The sequence below is a fragment of the Halichoerus grypus genome, chromosome 14, assembly GCF_964656455.1.
Source record: "Halichoerus grypus chromosome 14, mHalGry1.hap1.1, whole genome shotgun sequence".
Classification (NCBI taxonomy): domain Eukaryota; kingdom Metazoa; phylum Chordata; class Mammalia; order Carnivora; family Phocidae; genus Halichoerus; species Halichoerus grypus.
The window spans coordinates 74652324-74676328 of NC_135725.1; the positions used below are offsets into that span (position 1 = coordinate 74652324).

The following is a 24005-nucleotide window of genomic DNA, read 5'->3' on the forward strand; positions in this document are numbered from 1 at the left end:
GAACCTCTTTCATAATAACAAAGTGAGTAAAAAAAAAAAACCACACCAAACAAACCACTTTTTAAAGAGTTTACTATATTTTCCAAATCAATAGAAGTTCCCAGATCTTACTACCAGTAATCTCTCTTTGGGAGTATATCCAAAGGAGAGGATTTTAAAACACCAAAATATTTTATATATGAAGATGTTCTTTACATTGTAGTTTTACCAAAGCCCAGTACGAGGTCTGGCAGGAGTGTGCAGGGTGGGTCTGAGCGCTGTGGCGCATGATGGCCCCAGGAAAAACAGTCATTATTAGATTGCTGCTCTGAGACGCAGGGCAGCCAAGTGGCTAAGGTTGTCCCCTTGGTAGCCAGACTTCCGGGATGCAAGACCCGCAGGCTGCATGACTCTGGGCAAATTACTCAGCCTCTCTCTGCATCAGAATGGGTTAATAGTAAAAGCACTAGCTCTGCGCTTGACACATAGTAAGTCCTATGTAAGGGTTAACTGGCCAGTTGCAGCTGAATGCTTTTTTTTTTTTCCCCTTGCACAGAATGTGGAAACTGTGTAGGCTCGCTAGTCCTATGTCTGAGTCCGTTTGGGGTATAGGAGGATAGAGAACGTGGAAGGACTAGGGCTGGATGCAAGAGGCCTCGTGTTGACGGTTTTGCCCCTTAATCAGGCCTGGGCTGAGTTTGGGGTGTCATTTTCCCTAATGGAAACACTGTTGTTAGAATATGAGATAATGAGCTATTTCTGCTCTGCCTTGCAAAATTGTCATGAGGATAAAAATTCATTCACCCATAAAATGAAGGGATTGGACTTTAGAGATGATGGAGGGGATTCCTTATGAATTCCAGCTATGGTTGGTTATTGATTCCGTGGATAGGCCATAGTGGGGAAGGTGCTGAGATTGATTAGTGATGTCTGCCACTGGGAAGGCAATGTGGTGGTGACCCTGCTCCCATTTGCTGCTTCTGAGCTGGATGGCTTTGTGGGTCCCACTTAATCCATGGCTGGGTGGTCTGAAGGGTTATAAAGGATTGAGGGATTGGCTGTCCAGTCCTGCGACCAAGAGATGGGTGGATCTGACTGAGTCCGTATTTTCTAAATGCGTATATTAAGATATCTTAAAGCTCCAGTAACTAAATGAAGGTGGACCTGGCATAGTCTTATACAGGCAGATAGATTTTAGTAGATTACAGTCCAGAAACAGACTCAACAGGCGCAGCTATGTATTAACTTCAGTTCCAGTACCACCCTGTTTTGGTAAATTTTGCTTTTAAAATACTATAACATTTGGTAAACATTGCTCCCCATTATTCTGTTTTCACAACTTTCGTTAGTCTCACACATATTCTACCAGATGAACACTTGAATCAATTTTAAAGGTAAAAATTGTTTTGTGATGGTAATTGTATTAAATGTATGCGTTGAATTGAGTTAGGAAGGACATTCTCACAATATTATGTTTTTCTGCCCAGCGAGGTGGTCTGTCTCTTTCTTCATTCCCATGTTCCCATAATGACCCACAGTAAAATTTTCCAGATAAGTTTTGGACATTTATTTCAAAATATATTCCTGAGCATTTGATATTTTTGACTGTAAGTGGGATAATTTCCCTTGTGTATTTTGCCTAATTAATTCAGGTACATAGAAAAGCTACTGGTTTTTATGTGGTTGTTTTGTTAGTGGATAGCTTACTGTCTTCTTAATTCCGGTGGTTTCTTGTGGCTTTTTAGATAGATGATAATATATGCAGATAATACTCATTTCCTTTCTTCTTTTATAGCCATTGTCCTTTTTTTTTTTTTCTTTCTTGTATGTCGGGTGGGCCTTCTGGGCAGTTTTAATAATAAGGATAACAAGTATTCTTGTATTGTCTTATTTCTTCTTTTAGTGGGAAGGATTCTAACATTTTCTAATTAAGTATAAAGTTTTATTTTGGTTTCTGATACATATTCTTCATCACTAAGCATCTTCTGAGTTGCTCAGTTCTTTTTTTTTATTTTTTTAAAAGATTTTATTTATTTATTCATAAGAGACAGAGGGAGAGAGGGAGGCTGAGGGAGAAGTACGCTCCCCGCTGAGCAGGGAGCCTGATGCGGGACTCGATCCCAGGACCCTGGGATCATGACCTGAGCCGAAGGCAGACGCTTAACCATCTGAGCCACCCAGGCGCCCTTTTTTGTTAATTTTTTAAAGGTGGAGATGAGCGGTATGATTTAGGAGTGATTTTCACTTTTCTGTCTTTGAATTTTTCTTCTGCAAAGGATTGTGAATCATCCCCTCCCCCACTGTAAAACTATTTAATAAGAGGGGGGAAAAGGATGATGAATTTTAAACAAATACCTTTTCATTATGTACCCAGATGGCCATATGGTTTTCTTACTTTGATCTGTTGATGTGATGAATTGTATTAATAGATTTCCTAATATTAAACCATCCTGGAAGGAACCCATTTTGTTCATGGTGTTTCATTATTTTAATACACCTCAGATCCATTTTGCAGTGTTTTGTGTCTATATTCCTTAGTGAGATTGTCCTGCAGTTTTATTTTTAGTGTGCTGTTTTTTGTCATTTTTAAAATGGGGATTATGCTGGTATAGTGGGTTATAAATTGGGAAGTGATCTGGAACAAGGTGGATAAATACATTGTAAAATGTGTACCTATTGGTAGTGGCTGTGGAGATTGCTGTGTTGAGAAGGATTCTGAGGTCCTGTCATGTGTAAACAATTTAGTGTTTTGTACGAGTGTAGGAAATGAGAGTTTAAGCATGCATGCCAGATGTTTATTTGTAGTCCTTGCCAGGAATGATTTATACTGCATGGGAATTATCTATCTTTTGAAAGTTTAAAAGGACTCGCCTTTAAAACTCTCTATCTTGTTATGCTTTTGGAGATGATGATTTTCCACTGTAATCCTTTCTTCACTTTTTTTTTGGCTTTTGCTCTTGTTGAAAATAGTTTTGGTCACTTATATTTTCTTAGAAACTTATCAAGAATTTGAACCTAATTTGCATAGAATAGAACTTAAAAGCATGTCCTCTGGTTATATTTTCTAGTCTTGATTTTCTTGTAATTGTATTTTTTTCTTTATTTTTTGGTTGAATACTAATATCCAGGCCTTATTATTTTTCTATCCACCTCTTAACACTTTGAAGTTACTTGTCAATTCTGACTACTTAAAACATTTCCACATTGTTATGTTTATGTTAAATCCAGCCTTCTGCCTTCTTTAGATTTTTTTAAAAAAATTGAATCCTTAGCTCTTTAATTTTCTCTGTTTAGTAGTAAAAGTGTTTAATCAATGAATTTTCCTCTGAGTACATTTTTGGTCACATCCCAGAAGCCTACTGTGAAGTGTTGTAACTCTTTTTTCTCCTAAATATTCCATAGTTTTAGTTTGGATGTCCTCTTTAGTCTAAAGGTTATTTAAAAATATAATTTAAATTTCTGTGATTCCCTTTTTTTTACATTAGTATTTATATTTATTCACTTTTAGTTTATTGTGAGAGAATGTTGCCGATAATAGTTTTGTTCTTGGTGATTCATAGAAAGTTTTGGATTCCTTTTTTAAAATATTAGTTTGTGTAAATGTTTCATTTGCTTGCAACATAAGCTATTTCCCCTTTGGGGTTTATTGTTTGCTACGTATATGTATATTTCTCAATTCCATATATCATCGACATTAATCACATGTTTTAGACTCCCTATAGGGCCCTAGTAATACTATTTTTCCATTTATTATTTCAAGGATTTGAGAATCTGTTAATGTCTTCCAATAATATAATGTTTCTTTTGGTTTTACCATTGGCTCTTTCTAGTTTACTTTATATATTTTATTGCTAGGTTATTTAACAGAAATATATACCTGCCTGCTAGCATTTTATTATGGGTTGTCCTCCTAATCTGTAAAAATAGGTCCTCCTTGACCTGTTACATGCTTTCTGCTTTCAGTTGTAGTTTTCCTAATTTTTGTAAAGCATTTCCTGATTTCACCTTTAATTCGAGTGAGTTTTATAAAGCACTTTCTGCTTTCTGTTGTTGGAATTTACCTGGTATAATTCTACATTTAACTTTTTATTTTACTCTTCACTTTTAACCTTTCTGTGCCCTTTAAAAAAGAAATCACTGTCTTTCTTTCAGATAGCGTGTAGTTTTATATATATTTTTTTAATTTTTTTTATGCGTGTAGTTTTATATTTAAAAACTCAGAGTCTGAGTGTCTGTGTCTTTTAATATGGAGCTTACCCCCAGTTATATTTATTATAATACCTAATGTAGTTTTTTTTTAACTTCTTTCATCTAATTATAGTTTTCTTTTTTTTTAAGTACTTACGTAACTAAGAAGGTATTTTTGATGCCTCCTCATGTGAATGGCAGCTTGGATGAATAGAGCATTTTTGGGTTACGTATTTTATCACTCAGTACCCTGTAGATGTGCTGTAATCTTATGTTGTTAAAATTGGGTAATTCAGAGGCCACATGATATTTTATTTTCATGGTTGACTCCCCCATCCTCCAACCTTCCTGAATGCCCATACCATTCTTTTTCCCCCTTGAAATTCAAGGGGTATTCCAAGCAGTGTCCAGATTTTGGTGTCTTTTCATAAGTTTGCTGAGGTGCATGGAATGTACTTTGTCTACAGATTTAGCTCTTACGAATAGGAACATTTTTGTTGCATGTGTCCCACTGGGCTCATTTCTTTTTGGAATGGGAGTTATCTGTATATATCTGTATATATGTAACATATATTATTCTTCTGTTGAGTATTTGAGCCTCTCTTTCTTTTTTTTAAGATTTTATTTATTAGAGAGAGCGCACACAAGCAGGGGGTGGGGCAGAGGGAGAAGGAGGCTGAGCAGGGAGCCCGATGTGGGGCTTGATCCCAGGACCCTGGGATCATGACCTGAGTCCGAGGCAGACGCTTAACCGACTGAGCCACCCAGGCGCCCCGAGCCTCTCTTTCTTTCTTTTGAGGTTTGCAAGTACTTCTCAGGTGTCTCCTTTGCACAACTTACCTGTTTTCTGCGCTCAGTTTTGCCAGTCACTGTTCCTGATGGCTGGTTATAATTCTGTGCCATTATTTGATTCCTTGCACTCTCCTGAATTCTTTGAGCTTTCCCTTCATTTGACTCTGTTCTTGTTTTCTTTAGTTTTGTTGAGAGTGCAGAGGAGAATTTGTCTCAAATTTATTTTAGCTTCCCGGAGTAAAACTGTTTTTACATGTTCCTTCTCTGAATCTTGAGTAGGATGCTTATCCTAACCTTTTGTTGTTACACAGTTTTGTTTCATTTGCCCTCCCCGCTGCTTGTTTCATTTATTCCTTCTAAATAAGGAAGGATATGAATTGGTATGGGGTAGACCCTACCCTGATACCAGTAGCTGGTGCCTCTTCAGTTCTTGAGTTGAAAGGGGAGGGCCAGATGTTGTACATGATGGGTGGGCGACACAGCCGCCCGAGGTTGAGGGCGTGGGGCTAGGACTGTAGGTTTTCTGAGTCTGGGATTCCACAGATGGAGGTCCCTGTAGGTCCCGATACCCCCCAGGCCTCCCACCAAGTTTGGTTTTCATCAATTCTGTTTCAGAATCTCAGGGAGGGCAGCTGCGAGGTGGTTCGTTGTGATGCCCTTCGATGTGTCCTCACATCCCTACCATCTGGCAGAAATCCCTCGGTGTATGTGAAATCCCCTCCTAGATTTCAGGACCTCCCTTCCTTTTTTTTTTCTTTTTTTTTTTTTAAGTTTTTAATTATGTTAAAATATAGTATATAACAAAATCGATCATCCTCACCATTTTTGTGTGGACAGTTCAGGTGTGTTAAGTACACGTGCATTACTGTGCTACCCGGGTGTAGAACTTGTTCATCTGGGAAATTCTCCCTAAAGAGCTCTCCCTTCCCCCTACCCCCGGCCCTGGGCCACCACCATTCTACTTTCTGTCTATGAATTCGACTGTTGCTACACCTGCACCTACTCTTCCCATTCGCTGATGGTGGTGGTGATTATACAGTTTTTTAAATACTTTATTTATTTGAGAGAGAGAGAGAGAGTGCAAGCGAGCATGAACCGGCGGTGGGGTGGGGGGGGGGCGGCAGAAGGAGAAGGACAAGCGGATTCCATACCCAGCGCAGAGCCCAACGTGGGGCTCGATCCCATGACCTTGAGATGATGACCTGAACCAAAATCTAGAGTCGGACTCTTAACCGACTGAGCCCCCCAGGAGTCCCAGTTACTATATTATTATAGCTGTTTCAGGAAAACTTAAGTAAAATGGACAGTCATAGCTGAATGTTTGGATAAATGGATGTACCCATGTAACTCATACCCCTGTAGCCACATGGAACATTTCCAGCTCCCAGAATGTTTCCTTGGGTCCTTTGTCAGTTGTCACCTTCTTCCCCAGAGGCCACGGCTATGCTGATTATCTTCACGTTAGACTGGTTTACCTGGTCTAGACTTAATAGTGCCTTCTATTTTTGTATTCCTGTAGTCAGACTCTGGGAGTGGGGAAGAGAGGAGGCATTGGTGGTCCCTGTGCCATCTGCCACATAGGACTCTCACCCCTTTGCAGGTCTGGGGTTCAGTGTCAGATTAGCTTACTACTGCCTTTGGTCTTCGTTTTCTTTTTTTTTTTTAAGATTTATTTATTTATTTATTTATTTGACAGAGAGAGAGAGAGAGAAAGAGAGAAGAGCAGGGGGGAGAGGGAGAAACAGGCTCTCCGTAGAGCAGAGAGCCCAATGCAGGACTCGATCCCAGGACCCTGAGATCATGACCTGAGCCGAAGGCAGACGCTTAACCAACTGAGCCACCCAGGTGCCCCGGTCTTTGTTTTCATTCTGTTCTGCTAGTGTTATAAATGAGGAACCAAGGGAAAAAGCCGCAGCATTTCCCCAACATTTAAAACTCCATGTATTCAACTCCTCCTTTCTGTTATAAAAGTGGTTATTCATACATTAAAATTTTGAAATCTAGAGAATTAGGGGAAGATTAATCCATCATTTTACTGTTTTACAATGATGATTCGCATTTCTCTTTTTTCTAGGTGTCCTTCTTTTTTTTTTTTTTTTTTAAAGATTTTATTTATTTATTTGAGACAGAGAGAATGAGAGAGAGAGCACATGAGAAGGGGGAGGGTCAGAGGGAGAAGCAGGCTCCCTGCCGAGCAGGGAGCCCGATGCGGGACTCGATCCAGGGACTCCAGGATCATGACCTGAGCCGAAGGCAGTCGCTTAACCAACTGAGCCACCCAGGCGCCCTTCTAGGTGTCCTTCTATCCTTTGTGTAATATAGCTATCATCACACGCATACAGTTTTATATCCTGCCTTTTTCATTTAACATTGAAACGTCAGTATTTATTTCTAGCTAGCTCCAGGAATGTCTGTGGTCATTTTTTATTGCCTCCACGGTAGCAGTAGTGGGGGTTGTCATTTGAGCGTTTATGCTGTGCCTTGTGCTGTTCGGAGTCTTGTTAAGTCATTAAGTCCTCACGACGTACCTGTGAGCTATGTACTGTTACTCCCATTTTACAGATGGAGAAATCGAGGCCGAGTGAATAAGGCACACATTTTGGCGACTAGGGAAGCCAAACCCAGGCATTCGGACTTCCGTCCTCAGCACTTGTGCACAGTGGTTACCTTCATCAGTTCTTTGAGTGGGCTGTACAGGGATCTTTTCTTCCATTTTACGGATGAGTAAACTGAGGCCCAGAGAGGAAAAGTGACTTATCTGAGGGGAGGCAGCAAGGAAGTGGCAGAGCCAAGGCTGGGACCCGGGCTGGAACCCTCTCCCCTATTTCTGGAGGTCCTTTGTTCCACTTGGCGGGGTCCTGCCTCTTCTCCAGTTCTGCCTCACGGTAGAATCACCCCCCTTTTTTTCAGTCTTCTGGTTTTCTTTGCATTCTCATTATCTGCCATTTTTGCAGCAGCCCCGAGTCCCCTGGCCTCTCTGGGCCTCAGTTTCTTCATCTTTAAAATGGGCCCCGCCTTTCTCCCACTCCTCTCTGGGCTGTGGCTTCAGTCCTTCTCTCCCGGACTTGGCCAGCCCGGCGCTTTCCCAGACACTTGCAGGGAACTGTACTTGCGGCTGAGCTAGCATCTGCTTCCCCATCTGGTCCCAACTTTTTCCTTAATTACCCACTGAATTGGCTCTAACAAAATGCTGACAACTTGAATGAGACATTAGCTGATACATCAGCGCCCGTGCCAGGGCTTCACGGGCTTTTCCGGGACGTGACGAACTCAGGCCCAGCAAAGTCCCTCGTTCCCTGGCCGGAGTCCCCATCCCGGCTGAGTGGCAGGCCCAGCCGGGGTACAGGGCTCTCATGGGGTCTTGTAGCTCATAAATGCCACCTTCCAGGGCCGCATCCCAGGCATCTTGTCGTCTTCAGGGCTGGGTGGAGGACCTGGAAGCAAGTTTTGTCTTCTCTCCTGTCCCTCCCTTGGTCTCTAACCTTTCATGTCTTTTGTTCCAAGTTAGATTCTTTTTGTTTTGTTTCATTTCTTCATGTTTCCAGCTAGTCTTAAGGCAGTGGGACTAAGTGTGCCACACTAGAAAGAAGTTGGCCTGAGCTTTCTTGGCTTCAAGGTGGCTCCTGCATGCCTTTTTTGGGGCCTGTTCTGCATCCGCATAAAGGGGTCTGATAAGGTGTAATACAGGCTCTTAATTCTGATATCCTGGATTCTGAGAAAAGGCTGAGCTTCCATTTTCTCATTGTATATAGGGTAGCTAGAGTCAGAGGTTGCCTAGTGGGGGTGAAGAGCATAGGCTCTGGAGCTGGCCATTCTGGATTCCAGTCTTGCCTCTGCTGCTTCCTCCCTGTGTGACCTTGGGCAAATTGCTGAACCTCTCTGTGTCTCTGTTTCCTCTTTATAAGTTGGAGATTGGAGAACCTTATGAGAGCGTTAATAGTGAAGAGTAAATGAGTTCAGACGTGTAAAGCAACTGGCATGTGGTCACAATGTCACCTGTTGTCCCTACCCCCCTACTTTTAGTATTCTGTGCAGCAGGTTAAGTTAATATACTCAGTTTCGGGTGCGTGATTGTTTTTGGCGCATTACAATCCCTCCTTGCTTTATTTAGTTACTTCTTTTTATCCCCATCCACTCTCTGGCCCTGCTGCCCTGCTGTCTCCAGTATTCTATATATTTAACATGCATCTTTTTGTTTATATGTGTTCTTGCAAAATGTGCTTTCTGTTTTGTATACGTGTTTAAAAAGTGTCCATCAGTGCTATAGTGTCCAGATCTCCTTCTGTTGCTCGCTTTTGACCCTCTGCTCTAAGGATTTGAGCTCCATTACGTTACTTTGAGCTGCTGGGTGGATTTTACCCTTCCACGTCTCAGTGATGGATAACCAGACCTCAACTTCCCCCACCCCAAATAAAGCTGCGGCGAGCATCCTTGTACATGCTCTCAGGTGGACCTCCATGAGACCTTTGTTATCATGTGTACCCAGCTGTGGAATTTGGGACAGAATGAAATCGAGGATATTTGAAAGAAGCAAAAGGAATAGATGTTTTCATACCCCAAATTGAGTAAATCATAAATAGTACTTAGCCAGTCAAGAAGTTGACTGTCTCTTGGGCTTGCCTTGAATTCCCAGCTGAGAACCTCTTCTCAATTTTTACACTTTTAACTTGAAATCATACAAATAGCTGCTCTTTGAAAACAATTCAGGTGACCCAGAAGTAAGTAGTATAAAGAATGAAGTGGAAAGAGCCCCTTGACATTGCTCCCCATCCTCCTAAGCCCCATGTCCAGTAGGCAAGCACTCTGGTGACAGCGGAGTATGTCATGCTGGGTCTTGTCTTACACACTTACCAGCACAAATGTGAACCATTCGTATTGTTGTTATGGTTTAGCTTTGCTCACTTAGTAGGATGTCATAGGGCTGTTCGTTTTCATGTTAGCGCCAGTAGACATGCTTCAATTTTTATCAATGCTTCCTATTCCATTTTAAGGATCTGCCATAGTGGGGCGCCTGCGTGGCTCAGTCGGTGAGGCGTCTGCCTTCGGCTCAGGTCATGATCCCACGTTGGGCTCCCTGCTCAGCGGGGAGTCTTCTTCTCCCTCTGCCCCTCCCCCTGCTTGTGTGCTCTCTCTCTCTCTCTCTCTCTCTCTGTGTCAAATAAATAAATCTTTAAAGAAAAAAAAAGGATCTGTCATAGTTTATGTCACTAGTTCCTTTCTGCTGGGTATTTTGGGTGTTGCCAGTATTTTTGCTACCTCTCGAATTCTGGGTTGACGGGCGTTTTTTTTCTTTCAGTACTTTATTATTATTATTTTTTAAAGATTTTATTTATTTGACACAGAGAGAGCGAGCAAGCACAAGCAGGGGGAGTGGCAGGCAGAGGCAGAGGGAGACGCAGACTCCCTGCAGAGCAGGGGGAGCCCGATGCGGACCCCATCCCAGGACCCTGGGACCACGACTCGAGCCAAAGGCAGTCGCCCAACCAGCTGAGCCACCCAGGCACCCCTCTTTTAGCACATTAAAGGTGTTGCTCCTCTGTCTTCTGTTTTAATGTTTTGGTGAGGAGGTGGCTGTAATTCTTATTTTGTTCCTCTGTATGTTTTGTCTTCTTAAAATTTCGTACAACTTTTTAGATCTTTTTATCTCTGGTTTTAAGCAGTTTGATTGTGATGTGCTTGAGAGCGGTTTTCTTTGTGTTTGTTCTGCTTGGGATTCATTGAGCGTCTGGGTTCTGTGGGTTTATAGTTTGCACCAGATTAGAAACTTTTGGCCATTATTTCTTCAGATAACCTTTTCTCTCCTCACCCTCGCTCCTCTTTCTTCAGAACTCCAGTTGCATATATATTTGGCCTTTTGACATTGTCTCACAGCTCATCGATGCCCAGTTTATTTTTGTCCGCCTTTTTTCTCTGTGTTTCATTGTTAACAGCTTCTGTTGTGTCTTCAGGTTCATCATTCTTTTCTTCTTCAGTATCTAATCTGTTCTTCATCCCAGGCGTTTTATTTTTCATCTCTGGAAGTTTGATCTGGGTCTTCTTTATGTCTCCTGTGTCTCTTTCTCACATGCTCCTATTTTTCCTCCCTTCTTGGTTTATGGGGTACATTTATGATAGCTCTTTTAATGTCCTTCGAGTCTGTCATCTTTGTCATTTCTGTGTCTCTTCCTATTAATGAGTTTTCCTGCTTCTTTCATGCCTAGTAATTTTTGATTGACAGACATCGTGAATTTTGCGTTGTTCAGTCAGTGCTGTGATGTTTTAGTATTCCTTTAAATATTTTTGAGCTTTATTCTGTTACTGCTCTTGTCCTTGTTTCCTAATTGTTGCCGTAACAACCACATATGTAGTGGCTGAAAAACACGTGAATTTATTATCTTATAGTTCTGGAGATTGGACGCCCATGATGGATTTCACTGGGCTGAAGTCAAGGTGTTGGGTGGGGCTGCGTTCCTTCTGGAAGCTCTAGGGGAGGATCTGTTTCCTTTTCTAGCTTCTACAGGCTGTCTGAATTCCCTGGGCTGAGGCTCCATCTCTCTGTCTTCAAAGCCAGCAGTGTTGGGCACAGTCCTTCTGCTGCCTTGTCTCTGGTTCTGTCTTCTACTTAGAAGGACCCTTACACTGCGCCCACCCACATAATCCAGGATCATCTCCCCATCTCAAGGTCATCTGATTAGCAAGCTTAATTCCATTTGCCCGTATCCTAACATATCCACGGGTACTGGGGATTCGGATGTGGAGATCTTGGCGGGGAGCCATTGTTCTGGCTACCAGAGGAGCTAAATTGTGTAGGACCACCCGAGCAGTCTGTTTGGTACACTGTAGCCCATGGGGCAAGTTTGGCCTGCCACCTGTTTTTGTAAATAAAATTTTATTGGAACACAGCTATGCTCATTCCTTTATGTCTTGTCTGTGGCTGCTTTCATTCCATAGTGACCCACAGAGCCTAAAATATTCACTGTTTGGCCCTGGTCTAGAGCTAATTTTTTTCCCTTTTCTGAGTACTCAACCCGATGCCATTAGTTATTATATTTCCCCACTCTGGCTGTTGGGAATGTGAACTATTCTTAGCTCTGTGTGAGCTCTGAGACTTGTTCTACTGGGTTCTTTCTGGTGGTTCTTGGCCCAGCCTCAGGTGGTTTCCTTATGCGCATGTGCTGATTAGTACGAAAGCAACTGAAGAATTTGAGCATGTTCTCTGGGCACCTCTGTCTTCTCTGACTTTCTACACTGCATGTTGCTGCCTCTTTGCCCTCCGCAATTCTAAACTGTGCCCCCAACTCAAGGGAAGTCCCCTGAACTCTGCTTGTGGTCCCCCTCTCTGCACTGCAGCCTAGAAATGCTCCAGGTAGTCTGCTGGGACAGTCGTGGGACCCACCTCGTTTGCTTCTCCTCTCTCAGGGATTACTGCCTGTGTTGTCCCTTGTCCAGCGGTTAGAGATCATTGTTTTTGTATGTTCTGTCCAATTACTTGGTGGTTTGAGTTGGGGGGTAAATCTAGTCCCTCTTGCTCTGTCATCACTAGAGGCCACTTACATCAGTATTATTTTGCATTTATGAGGGTACTTTTGGAAGATAGCATGTTGGAAGAGGCTTCTTGGGGTCAGAGATTCTACATTTTAATGATACTGCCAAATTGGCCTTCGTAAGGGCTGTGCCATTGTGCTTTTGAGAGTCTCATTCTAATAGCAGGGGTTGTGGGGGTAGAGGATGATAGGAAATCGCTTTGAGTGCTGTAAAGTTGGCAATGGGCCAAGGGTTATGGCTCTTAAGAAAGGGCTTCTCCTAGCTGTTCCTCTCTTGACTTGGGTCTCTGCTGGCCATTTTGCTCTGCCAAGCTATTCTCAGGCTGGGCCCTGTAGGACTAATATTTTTTCCTTAGCAAGCAGGGTTGCCTGGGGGAGAATCTTCTGTTAGGCTACTACTTTCTTTCCTGACATGTATTGAGCACCTACAGATGCTAAATAACGTCTCAAGTGCTTCATGTAGTCACTGTGATATAGTTTAATTCTCTACCACAACCCGTGCGAGCTTGGGATGAAACGGAAACAGAGAGGTGGGGTGGTTCGCCCAGTGTCGTACAGCTAATTCCCAGCAAAGCGAGGATTCTTTCTGCCTTTAAACCAAACCTGCCAGTTCGTACAACAGACCATCCATTTTAGTCAAGACCCTTAGGCTGCACGAGACAGAAACTCATCTCAAACTTGGCTTAAGCCCAAAGGGACATTCATTGGTGTGCCTACTGAAGAGTTCAGGGCTGGACCCAGATACTTAGAGGAGGTTATTAGAAATGCATTGCTCTCCATGTCTCTGCTCCTCTTTCCTGGTGTTGACTTATTCTTAACGCAAGCCCTCCCCAGGTGATGGCAGAAATGGCGGTAGCAACTCCAGACTGATTTCGAACCCCAGTGGAAAGGGAGCAACTGTCTCCTAAGGATTTCAACCGAAAAGGCCCAGGAAAGGCTCCCATTGGGCCAGCTTGGGTCACAGGCTCATCCCTGAGCCAGTCTTGGTGCCAAGAGAGTGTGTTCTTTGGACTGGATGGATGTGGGTCATTTAAGTCTCCTCCTGGAGTTGGGGGCTGGGGACAGCCGATTGAAGCCACTCAGATGATGGGTTCCAGAAAGGACAAGGTAGTTCCGTATTAGAAGAAGGGATGCTGAAGAGGCAGAAACAGAAGTGCCCATTTCTCCTGTCTGACCTTGGTTTGACAGTGGCATTCTGCCCTCCCAGGTTCTGGCCGTCAGCTGTTTTCTCTTACCACCTCGGGCAGGTGAGGCTTCCTGGCTGTCATTTCTCTGTGGGGGTGGACTCGCCCAGAACTGGACGATGTTGAGGCCAGGCAGATTGGGGGAGATATCAGGCCCCCTGGTTTTTCACTGCTGGAGCCCCAATTCTTCAGCCCCAAGGTGGGGATGAGCCATCCCGGAGAGTTTAAGGCTGGGAGAGCAGAGGAATTTGTGTATGTGTATGTGTGTGTGTTGAGAGAAGCCTACCATGGTGTGCCCATTCCACTTCTGAGGCTACTTACTGAACAAGGCCCCACGAGGTTATGCCTTACCCAGTCATTGGCACCCAGAAATAAAGGCCCAGCAGTCTGGGGACACCCCAAGCCCCATCTTTCATCCTTAGTAGATGAGCACTTTTCCGAGGGTGGTCTAGGACCTCTGGCACCAGGGCACTGGCAGATGCAGACCCCGTCATCAGACCTGCTGGTTCCGAGTCTCGGGAGGGGGAGGTCACCAGTCCGAGCTTCTGACCGGCTCCCCCCAGCACTGCTGACACGCGCCGCATGCTGAGAGCCTCACTTAGGGGACCGTCCTTGAACTAGCTGAGTTTTCCTTGACCAGGTCTTTCTTTAAAGGATTCTCCTTTCTCCTGATGGGACTGTTGAATGAGTTTATCCAGTTTTCAGGATTTCCCTCTCTCAGATTTGAACTCCTTTGAGAATAAAGGAGGTGTCACCTTTTGAACTTGGCAGGGGGTAATCCCTTTCTGAAGAGGTCAGCAGCATTTGTTTTCCATCTGGCACTTTCCATGTCTCAAGACGTACATTGGAAATAGCCTGAAAAGGAAGGAGAACTCACAGTGTGCCTACGTTTCTTTACTAAGAAACAATGACTACACCAGTGATGTGTGAGGATTGGTAATGAGAGCAGGGAGGTACAGATGGGTCAAAGAAATGGAGCCTTTTGGCTTGGAAAAGCTCAGTTGACGACTACGACACCTCATTTCATCTGTTCATAAGTCAAGACCCTAAAACTTTGGAGTGAAAAACATGATTTTCACCTGCTATGAGATTTCAAAAAAATCTTTCTAGGCAAAGAACCCTTTTATAAAAGAAGTCTTATATAGGAACTCAGTATATTGAATAGATAAAAGCAGTTTTTTTAATTGGGGAGGGAGGGCCACGTTATGACTTTTGTGAGCCGTAGGCACTTTTGCCTTTGTGGTCTCCTTCCTCCATAAAAAATACTAAAAATCATGTCTTCTGACCGCATTGGTATAAAGATGAGTATATTAATATCATATGTTCAACATTTTCTCTGACCTAAAAGTTCAGTTTCTTCTGATTTTAAAAGAAATTAAAGTATTTTTGTGGGCCCTTGAAATTATGTGAGGTCTCGGCGCTGGGACTCCTCTGTGTGATGGGGAGGTTGGTCCTGAGGAAATGGGTCCACCTGCCTGGCCATTCCTGGGCTGCCCCAGAGGCAGGCTGGAGGAGGGGAATCCAGTTTGAGATTTTATTTATTTGTGAGAGAGAGAGAGAGAGAGAGAGCACAAGCAGCGGGAGAGGCAGAGGGAGAAGCAGGCTCCCCGCTGAGCAGGGAACCCGATGGGGGGCTCGATCCCAGCACCCCGGGATCATGATCTGAGCTGAAGGCAGATGCTTGACCGACTGAGCCACCCAGGTGTCCCGAGGCGAACTCAGTTTGAAGACCTTGTTCGGACTCAATCTGGATCTTACCAGACACTGGCCTGCCTCACTGGGGAAGAAGCATAACCTCTCCCAGTAAGGGTGGAATGTCAGTGTCATTCCCCTGCTCCCCGCCAAACCCAGGCCTTGTTCTTCAGTCTCTTAAGCATCATTCCTGCCAAGTGATCGTCTGTCTGGACTCTGCTCGAACTCCTCTAGGGACAGGGAACTCATTACCCTGTGTTAGTTCTCGTTTCTGGCCCACTTCTGTAGGATTTCACGGTACCCAGCGAGCCCCTGGATCAATCACGGTTTATCCCGTTAAGCCAATGAGTCCCGAAGGGCCCACGCTCCTGCTGAGCTGGGCTGGGAGTCCAGGAGTGTGGGGTTCGAGGTGCAGCACTGCCCCTCGGCTGTGTGACAGCGCAGGGACACTCTCTGACCTTGAGGGACCTCGTTTGGGAAAGGAGCCGGTCGGATGTGATGGTCCTCTCACATGTTGCTGTGTGGGATGTGAAGGGGACACTGAGGCATGTCCTGGGCAGGCAGTGCCCACAGCCCAGGGTAGAGAGTTTGTTGGCTCCTGCTTGGAGGTCGGGGGCCAGGAGCCCTGTGCGCCCCTGTCCCCCCCCCCCCCCGGGCCCTGTTACACCTTGACAGCAGGTGTGGAGAAAATGCAGGGGTGACGAAGGGGAATGCTCAGGTGGCTCAGGATGATCCCTAGTCCTTGTCCCCCACTCGGCAACTCATGGACTTTTCCCGAGACAGGCGAACTTGGCTGTCCCAGTGCCGCGCGGGCAGCCGTTCAGTGTGCCCAGGGTGCTGTGTGCTGTCAGACTCAGGTTGGTAACGCGCTTTTCTCCCTGGGGCTTGCTGGCCCTGAGGCCTGGGCGCAGCAGGGCCGGACTGTTCCTTCCCTTTCCTCCTCTGGTCCAGCCTCACTAGCCCCTGGTGCTTGGTCAAGGGATGCTGCCATCCCATACCCTGCCCCCGTGGTACTCATGGCCCAGCCTGGCTTTCGGACCTTACCCACCACCCCCTGCCGCCTCTTGTCCTTGCCATACTGAGCGGCAGTCCTAGATACACCCATGGTTTCCCACCTCTGCATTGCTGCATGTTGTCTTCCTGCAGAGTGCAGGTGTGATGGCTTCCCAGGCCACACAGCAGAGAGGCTGTGGGGTGAGTCCCCATCGCGGCCTCCAAGTGGGGAAGCGTCCTGCCCGACCAGCTTCTGGCCCACGCCTAGTGTTTGCTCACCTGGGCTCTGCTCTCTGCTTTGTAACTATCGATTCCTGCCACGTCGGCTTACCGCGAGCCAGCTGGAGCAGACTAGCTGCCCGAGCTTCAGGGATTCCGAAGTTTCTGGAAACAGTGACCTTTTGCTGGCCTGATGAGCGTGTCTCTGCCAGGGGTGCGCAGGAGAAAGCAGGGGTGTGTGCGGGGCCGGACAGGACATCTTTGTGGGCGCAGATGAATTTTCCTTTCTCTTGGGTCTGGCTCTTCAGGGTCGTTTTCTCTCTCACCAGTGCATTTTAAATACTTCATCCAAGTATATGCTGTTTCACAGAGTGGTTTACGGGAAACCACTTCCCTCCGTCCATCTGTCCGTCCTCCCTCCCTTCACACCCACTGTGCCCACAGCCACTGCTGTCCCAGCCGTCGGGAGCTCAGGCTGCCCAAATGCTGAGCAAATTCCAAGTGCCACCTTCTGCCTTCCCAGCAGTGTCTTCTCACAGAATCTTTGTTTTGTTTTTAAAACAGCTTGTTTTACTTCATTATTTAAAGTAGCAAATGCTCTTTATAGAAAAAGTTGGAAAATACAGAAAAGTATGAGGAAGAAAGAAAATCACCTGTAGATTCCCTAGCTCACACCTGGGGCATTTTGATCCTTTTTCCTTCTAATTGTTGTTGTGTGTGTGTGTGTGTGTGTGTGTGTGTGCATTTTAACCAACAGGTGCAATAGATAGAATTCTCTCCTGCTTTTTAAAGGAAAAAAAAAAAACCTTGACGTTCTGAGATTGGCGTTTCCCAACTTGTACACCCTGCGGTTTTGGCTGATGGTCTTCCGTGAAGTGGCAGTATCCTGCTTTACCCAGCAGTGCCCCGTTTAGGGGATATTTTGCTGTTTCTCTTTCTGCCCTATTACAAATAACGCTGTGAAGAGTATCTTGTAAGTGAATTGGTTTTCCTGTTTTGGATTGTTTCCCAGACTTTTTCTTCCAGGATCTCTGCTTCTCTACCTTAGTGTGTGCCTGGAGGGCGCTATAGCACAGCTCTGGCCCCCCCCCGCCCAGACCCTGATTCAGTGGGGGAGGTGGTGCCCGGAGTCTGCATTCTGACAGCCTCCCCGGGGTAGGCTGCTGCAGCCGGTGTGCGGGCCACACTTTAGAGGGGCATCATCCAGCCTCCATTGTGGGGAGGGAAGTTGAGGCTAAGGAGATGGGGGCGGGGGTGGCCATGGCCTGGGCCAGGCCAGTGGGCAATTCCCACGCTGGGGCCTCCCCCTCCTCTTGCTGCCCCTGTGACCTGGGGAGGCTGCACAAGGAGGCAGCTCTCACCCCCCAAGGGGAGCTCCTCTGTCTAAGTGTTCCGGCCACGCCGGGCAGGCAGAAGCTGGGTGCGGACGAGAGCTCAGTGTTGGCTTACAGGTGGGCCCGGGGTGAGAGCCACTTTAGGAACAAAACCGTGAGTTGTTGTAAGCGAGAGGCGAGTGACAGCCTCTCTAGGATGCAAGGGGTTAAGCAGGCTGCTGGCGCAGCCTCCCCGGAGCCAAAGGGGGAACTCAGGAGTAAGTCCTGACTGCCTAATTAATTCAATTAAACTACTTCATAAGCTCCGCTGGTGTCAGTAAATTGTTAAAGTCTATTAAAAACCCAGTGGAACGTGATGAGGGTTTGGGGATGCTGCATCACCTTCCTAGAGTTTTCCCCTCATTCCCCCCCACCTCCAGGAGCGGGGTGCACCAGAGGAGGGACCGATGGTGTTAGAGGCCCTGTCTGGTGCCCCTGCCGACCTGCTGTGTGTGCTGAGGCAGATCCCATTACCCTTGGGCCTCAGTTTCCCCATCTGGTCCGTTAAGTGATGGACTGGCTCTTGAACACCCCTTTGGCACCTGAATTTCTAGGATTTCCAGTCCCTTCTGGTCAAGGGCAGCTGTTACTGCAGACGTGCTTCCTGGTCTCCGCCTTTCCTTCACATCAAGTTCATTTGGGCAGTTTCTTGAGGCGGCCGTGAGGACAGGTGAGCCAGAGGAGAGGTGTGAGCTCTGGAGCTGGGAGTGAGCAGAGCGGATTTCACCTAACAGCTGTGCGCCTTCTCATGCCCCCCCCTCCCACCCCCCCTTCCAGCTGGGTGTGATATTCCCGGCTTTTACGGGGGAGGGTACTGCAGCTCCCAGGATCAGAGCGACCTACCCACAAGGAACTGGTGGCGTTGAGGTTCGAATTCAAGGCTGCCATGCCTCAAAGTCCCTGCGGCCGGCTGCTTTCTTCTGCAGATGTCTTTAAAATAAAGCTGCATCCTCTGGCCAAATTGTGCAGCATGCAGCATTGCAGTCTTGGGAAAGAAAACACTAGACATTAAACTCTTTTTCTCTGGCCAGTATCCAGACGTGAGGAACCAAAAAGAGAGGGTGATATCCCGGTCCCTGGAGGTATGTAAGCGTTAGTTTGTGATGAGAGCAGGTGGGGAATTCAGCAGGAGTTGCTCCTTGGTGCGTGGACGCTGGGGTTACCATCTTAGGCCACGTCACATCTTGTTCAGCCAAACCGGTAGGCCAGCCTGGGTTCGAGAGCAGCCTGCGTCAGTAATCAGCTGTGGCTCCTAGGCAAGTTCCTTACTGTCCTATAAGTGAGGCTCGTTCCCTTCATCTCTGCAAGGTGGCTAAGGCAGTGTGCTCCGTAGGTGCTCCTCAGGCCGAGGGGCCGAAGGGAGGGAGGGCTTGAGCAGCAGATACCCCTGTGAGCGGAGCGTACTCTGTCTCAGACATCCACAGTGGCCACTGGACCTTTACAGGTGCTGAAAAGTCCCTCAGTAAAGAAGGGAGATTAATTTTGTTTACCCAGCCTCCCCCAACCCAGCCATTCTTTCCCTCTCCCAGCATGTCTTTTGTTTAATGACCTGCCGGCTCCGGAAAAGCTGTAAGCGCTCGACTATGCCCCTAGGGGAGAGCTGCCTTTTAACGTGGTTGCTTTCTGTCTTGAGAACACCCTGCCTGTAAATTGGATAAACTGGCCCTTAGCAAGGTGGTGACTACATCCCCAAAGTCGGGTTTTCTTAAACCAAAGTCCATGTTTATTCTAGGATCCGGGAGGTCTGCCAAGTTCCAGGAGCCTCTCTTGCTTCCAGGAGCCCTCAGTAGCCAGGTCCTCAAGGTAGGGAATATACCCTACTTGGGGGTCCCCTGGCGAGCACTTTGGCTGTAGAACTTGCACTGGGTGGCAGTGGGGTGGGGGGTGGGGGGTGGGAGGAGATCCGAGGAACCCATGGTACAGCTTGGAAGTCGCCTCAGTGAGCGCTCTCCTAAATCCCAGTAATTCGGAGCTGCCAGTTTCAGAATTTGTGAACCGCAGCTGACCTTTTCAAAGGAAGGTTTGCGAAGGGAAATGCTCGTGTAAACAAGATCTTCCGGGGGGAAGAACTCGAAGGTGTGTAAGGAATCAGTCTATTTTTAATTCTTTCGAAAGCTCTTCTTGGAATACAAACACGATGCTAATTATGAAAACACCTTTTCTGTTCACAACCAGTGTAAGCAAGATGGGCTGGGGGGAGGAGGGGAAGGAGTGTTTGAGCAGAGGCTCGCTACACTGGAGATCAAACACTGGACACGACACTGGAAAAAAGTCCGGTCTTCCCACTTGTTTCGACGGCCCGGATCCGCGGGTGGTGGGGGCAGCAGTCCGCGGGCACAGGTGAGAGCGAGCGGCCTCCTCATCTTCCCACCCGGGCCCGCAGCCTGGTTTACAAGCGGGAGTCACCTGCACAGCCCCTGACCTGGTGGCAGGGTACACCCCGGCCTTTCTAAGAACAATTCTGCCCAGTATTTTAGGAGCACAATTAGCATATAATCACTCATTTCCTCTCCATTGGCCTTAGAGGAAGTCCTTTGCCTCGTTTAGCAAAACTTGCAGAGATGAGCAGTTTGAACCACAACCAGCCATGATTGATGGAGCACCTACTGCGCACCAGGCTCTGTGCGAGGTGCTGGAATTCGGTGCCGAGAAGAACCGCGGCCCTGCCTCCCAGAGCTGGCCGCCTGCCCTGGGGCCACTGTGGAGTGCGTTGGAGGGTCCTTTGCAGCGCCATCCACGGGTCACCCGGAGCTTGTGCCTTGCCTGTCCTGTGCTGAACGGGGGCAGAGGATTCTGGAACCGTCAACGTGGTCCTCGCCCTTGAGCTGCTGTTGTCAGACGAGACGGAGCAGGAGGGGAACTCGCGAGAGGTCAGGCTCTGGGCTCCCTTTGCCCTTTGGGGATGCCGATGTGTGTGTCTGGGGAAAGGGTGGGGGCATCAGGGACACCTGCCAGAGGAGGAGTGTGACCTTGTTGGTGTGGTTAACATTGAGAAAGGCAGAGGGGAAGGGAGAGGCTATCCCAGGTGCTAATAAAGAGGTAGAAAGATTATAATTAGCAGAGGTTTTATATGCAAATGATATTTCACAATGCTTAAAAATATCTTTTGAGGAAGACCGAAAATAGCAGGTGGTCTACTTGAACAGAGAATATTTGGGGAGTGGTGGGATTTAAGGGGTATGTGGAGGGGGGAAGGGGGAGCGACAGTGAGATGTAGATGGCTGGCTGGACAGATGGACAGACAGATACTAGGTGTCCTTGTAGAGGACCCTAAAAACCAGGTGGAGAATTTTGCTAACCACGGAAATGGGTAGGACCAGGCCTTAAGCCCCATGAGGACACAGTCTGTGTCTCTTACTCATCACTGTGTCCTCAGCTCCCAGCAAGGGCCTGACATAGTAAATGCTTATTAAATATTTGTTGAGTAAGTGAATGAAGGTATTTAGTTGGTATTTATCCCATTTATCTTTATGGCAGTCCTATGAGGAGGTAGTATTGTCTTCTCGTACCAGTGAAGATGGGCCATTCTCAGACGTGTGTGTATATTGTGTTGGGGGGAGGCACAGGGATGCCAGAAAGTTTTTTTTGTAACAGCACCATGAAATACTGATCAGTTTGATTCCATTGTATGACCCAGGGACAATTTTACTAGCAGAAAATATGACCGTGTTATATGGCTGCAATAAAAAACCACAGCCACGAGCCAGGCCTGGAAAACGAAGCGGGCTGACAGTGGAGACAGGACTAGTTGGTTCTGGGTCCTTTTGCTGGTGCTCCGCGCTGTTTGTTCCTTTGTGGTACCAGTGATGAGCTCGGTTGCGGATAAGAGGTAGCAGATCCCAGCAGAAAATTTATAGACGAGAAGCCTAACGGTGAATTCAGTGTGGCGTTCTCTTGCCATTAGGACATGTCCACTGTTGTTTAGTTGTAGAAGTAAAGTGTACCGGTCTGGCTAGCCTGGAAGCCATCCCGTGCAGAGGTGTTGAAGCAGGGACATGATTTGAGGAACGGGTATCCCAGTATCTCACCAGATGTGCATTTAACTGTGGAGAAGAGGAATCATGCAGGTGGCAGGTGCCCCCGGGGTGAGATGACCAGGAGGTGAGAACTGCTGTTCTCCGGTCCCTCACAATGAGAGCACCTTGCCCGGCTGACCATGATTGTTGTGATGCAAGATGTGTGTCTTCTGTACAATGCCGTCCCTTGATGCAAGCCAACATCTTCGTCTGGTGCTCCACCAGAGAAGCGATGCTCTGTTCTGGCTCTGGAGGACAAACTGGCCATTGGAATTCTAGAAAAATGGGAAGATAGTCTCTCCAGCGTGGTGCCTTCCTAAGGAGTAGTGGATTGGAAGGTTAAACTGTAAGGTTTCAGGTGTATGTGCTGCTGTTAGGACTTCATCTTGTCTAAGATGTGACTCTGCCTTACCTTCAGGGAGCCGATGATCTGGCTGCTTGTTCAGGAGGAACGGGGCCATGGAGAGTTTAAGATGAGGTGGCTGGCTCCCATGGAAGCAGGAATGGAGCGGAGAGACTGCCCCGGTTTACTCTGGCCTTATTTTTCCTTTGTCACACCAGGTACTGCAACCTCAGGGCCTTTGCACTTGCTATTCCTCCGTGCAGAATGCATTCCTCCATTATTATCTTTGCTCATTCCCTCACTTTGATATGTCCTTCTCAGCAAGTCTTCTCTGACCATGCTGTTTAAAATTACACCTTTTGCCATCCAATCCTCCTTTTTTGTTCTGTTTTTCTCCATAGTATTTTAGCATCTAACAGTATATATTTTACTTTTTTTTCCCTTCTAATTATATTTCCTTTCTCTCCCCCCACCCTTCCCAAGAATGTAAACTTTGTGAAGGCAGGGCTTAAAGATTTCTTTTTCAACTTTTCATTTGGAAAGAACTTCAGACATAAAAATTTGCAAAAATAACAGAGTTTCCATCTCCCCTTCACTCAGCTTTCTCAAGCGTTAACTCCTTATATAACCATAGTATCATGACCACATTATACTAGGACATTAATATTAATACAGGAAATTAATAGTAATGCAATACTATGAACTAATCTACAGACCTTATTCAGATTTTGCCAGTGGTCCCACTAATGGCCTTTTTTCTGGCCCAGGATCCAATCCAGGATCCCACGTTGCATTTGGTTGCATTGTCTCCTTGGTCTCTACCAGTCTGGGACAGATACTTGGCCGTTGTTTGAACTCCATGCCTTTGACCCCTTGAAAGAGTCCTGACTAGTCATTTTGGAGAATGCCCCTCGGGGTGTGTGGGATGTTTGCTGGATCGCTGATTAGGGCTGTGCATTTCTGGTGGTAGGACCCCAGCAGCCGTGAACACTTTTCCTCAGAGCATCCCAGCAGCGGGTAACAGATGTCCCTGTGACTTAACCATTGGTGATGTTAACTTGGTGAAGGTGGTGCCTGTCTGTGTCTGCTCCCTTACTCTTTGCATGAGTAAGTATTTTGTGGGGAGGAACTTTGCAACTGTGCAAATCTCTTATTTCTCATCGTACTTTTTGTCCACTGGTTTTAGCATCCATGCATGGTTCTTGCCTGCAACAGATATAACCGTGGTGTTTGCCAGATGGCAATTTCCTAGTTCCATCATTCCTTCTACAGTTATTCATTTGAATTCTACTGTAGAAAGAACTCTCCTTTCTCCCCCATTTGTTCATTTACTCACTTACTTACATCTGTTTAGACTCCTGGCTATTTATTTTATGGGCTGTAATTCATCACTATCATTCTGCTGCTCAGATTATTCCAGGGTGGGCCAGTGGCAGCCCCTTTGTGCAGGTTCCTCTGTCCTTATGACAAGTCCCTATCATTCTTTTCGAGTGGCTTTCTTATACTCTGCGAGATATTCTGGGTTCATCTTGCACTGCCCCTGCCCCGGCTCTGGAATCAACCCTTACTCCATGAAGGAGGGCAAAGGGTTCTTGTCTCTGTCCCTCATTTTGTTATATTCATAGTGCTCACAGTGTCTGGCACACAGTAGGGTCACAGCAGATACTTTTTGGCTGAGTGAATGAGTGAATGAATCCTAGAAA

At 46.5% G+C, this 24005-nt stretch overlaps 1 protein-coding gene across 16 annotated transcripts in view; it reads left to right on the plus strand.

Moving 5' to 3' along the window:
• ZNF618 (zinc finger protein 618) overlaps positions 1 to 24005 on the plus strand; it is a 177008-nt gene that overhangs the window by 19570 nt on the left and 133433 nt on the right. The window contains exon 1 of one of the 16 annotated variants that reach the window (XM_078061653.1): positions 20649 to 20813. The exons of the other annotated variants lie outside the window; for them this stretch is intronic. The gene's annotated coding sequence lies outside the window, so the exon portion shown is untranslated. Of the gene's footprint in view, positions 1 to 20648; positions 20814 to 24005 lie in introns of those variants that run through there. 16 annotated transcript variants of the gene reach the window in all.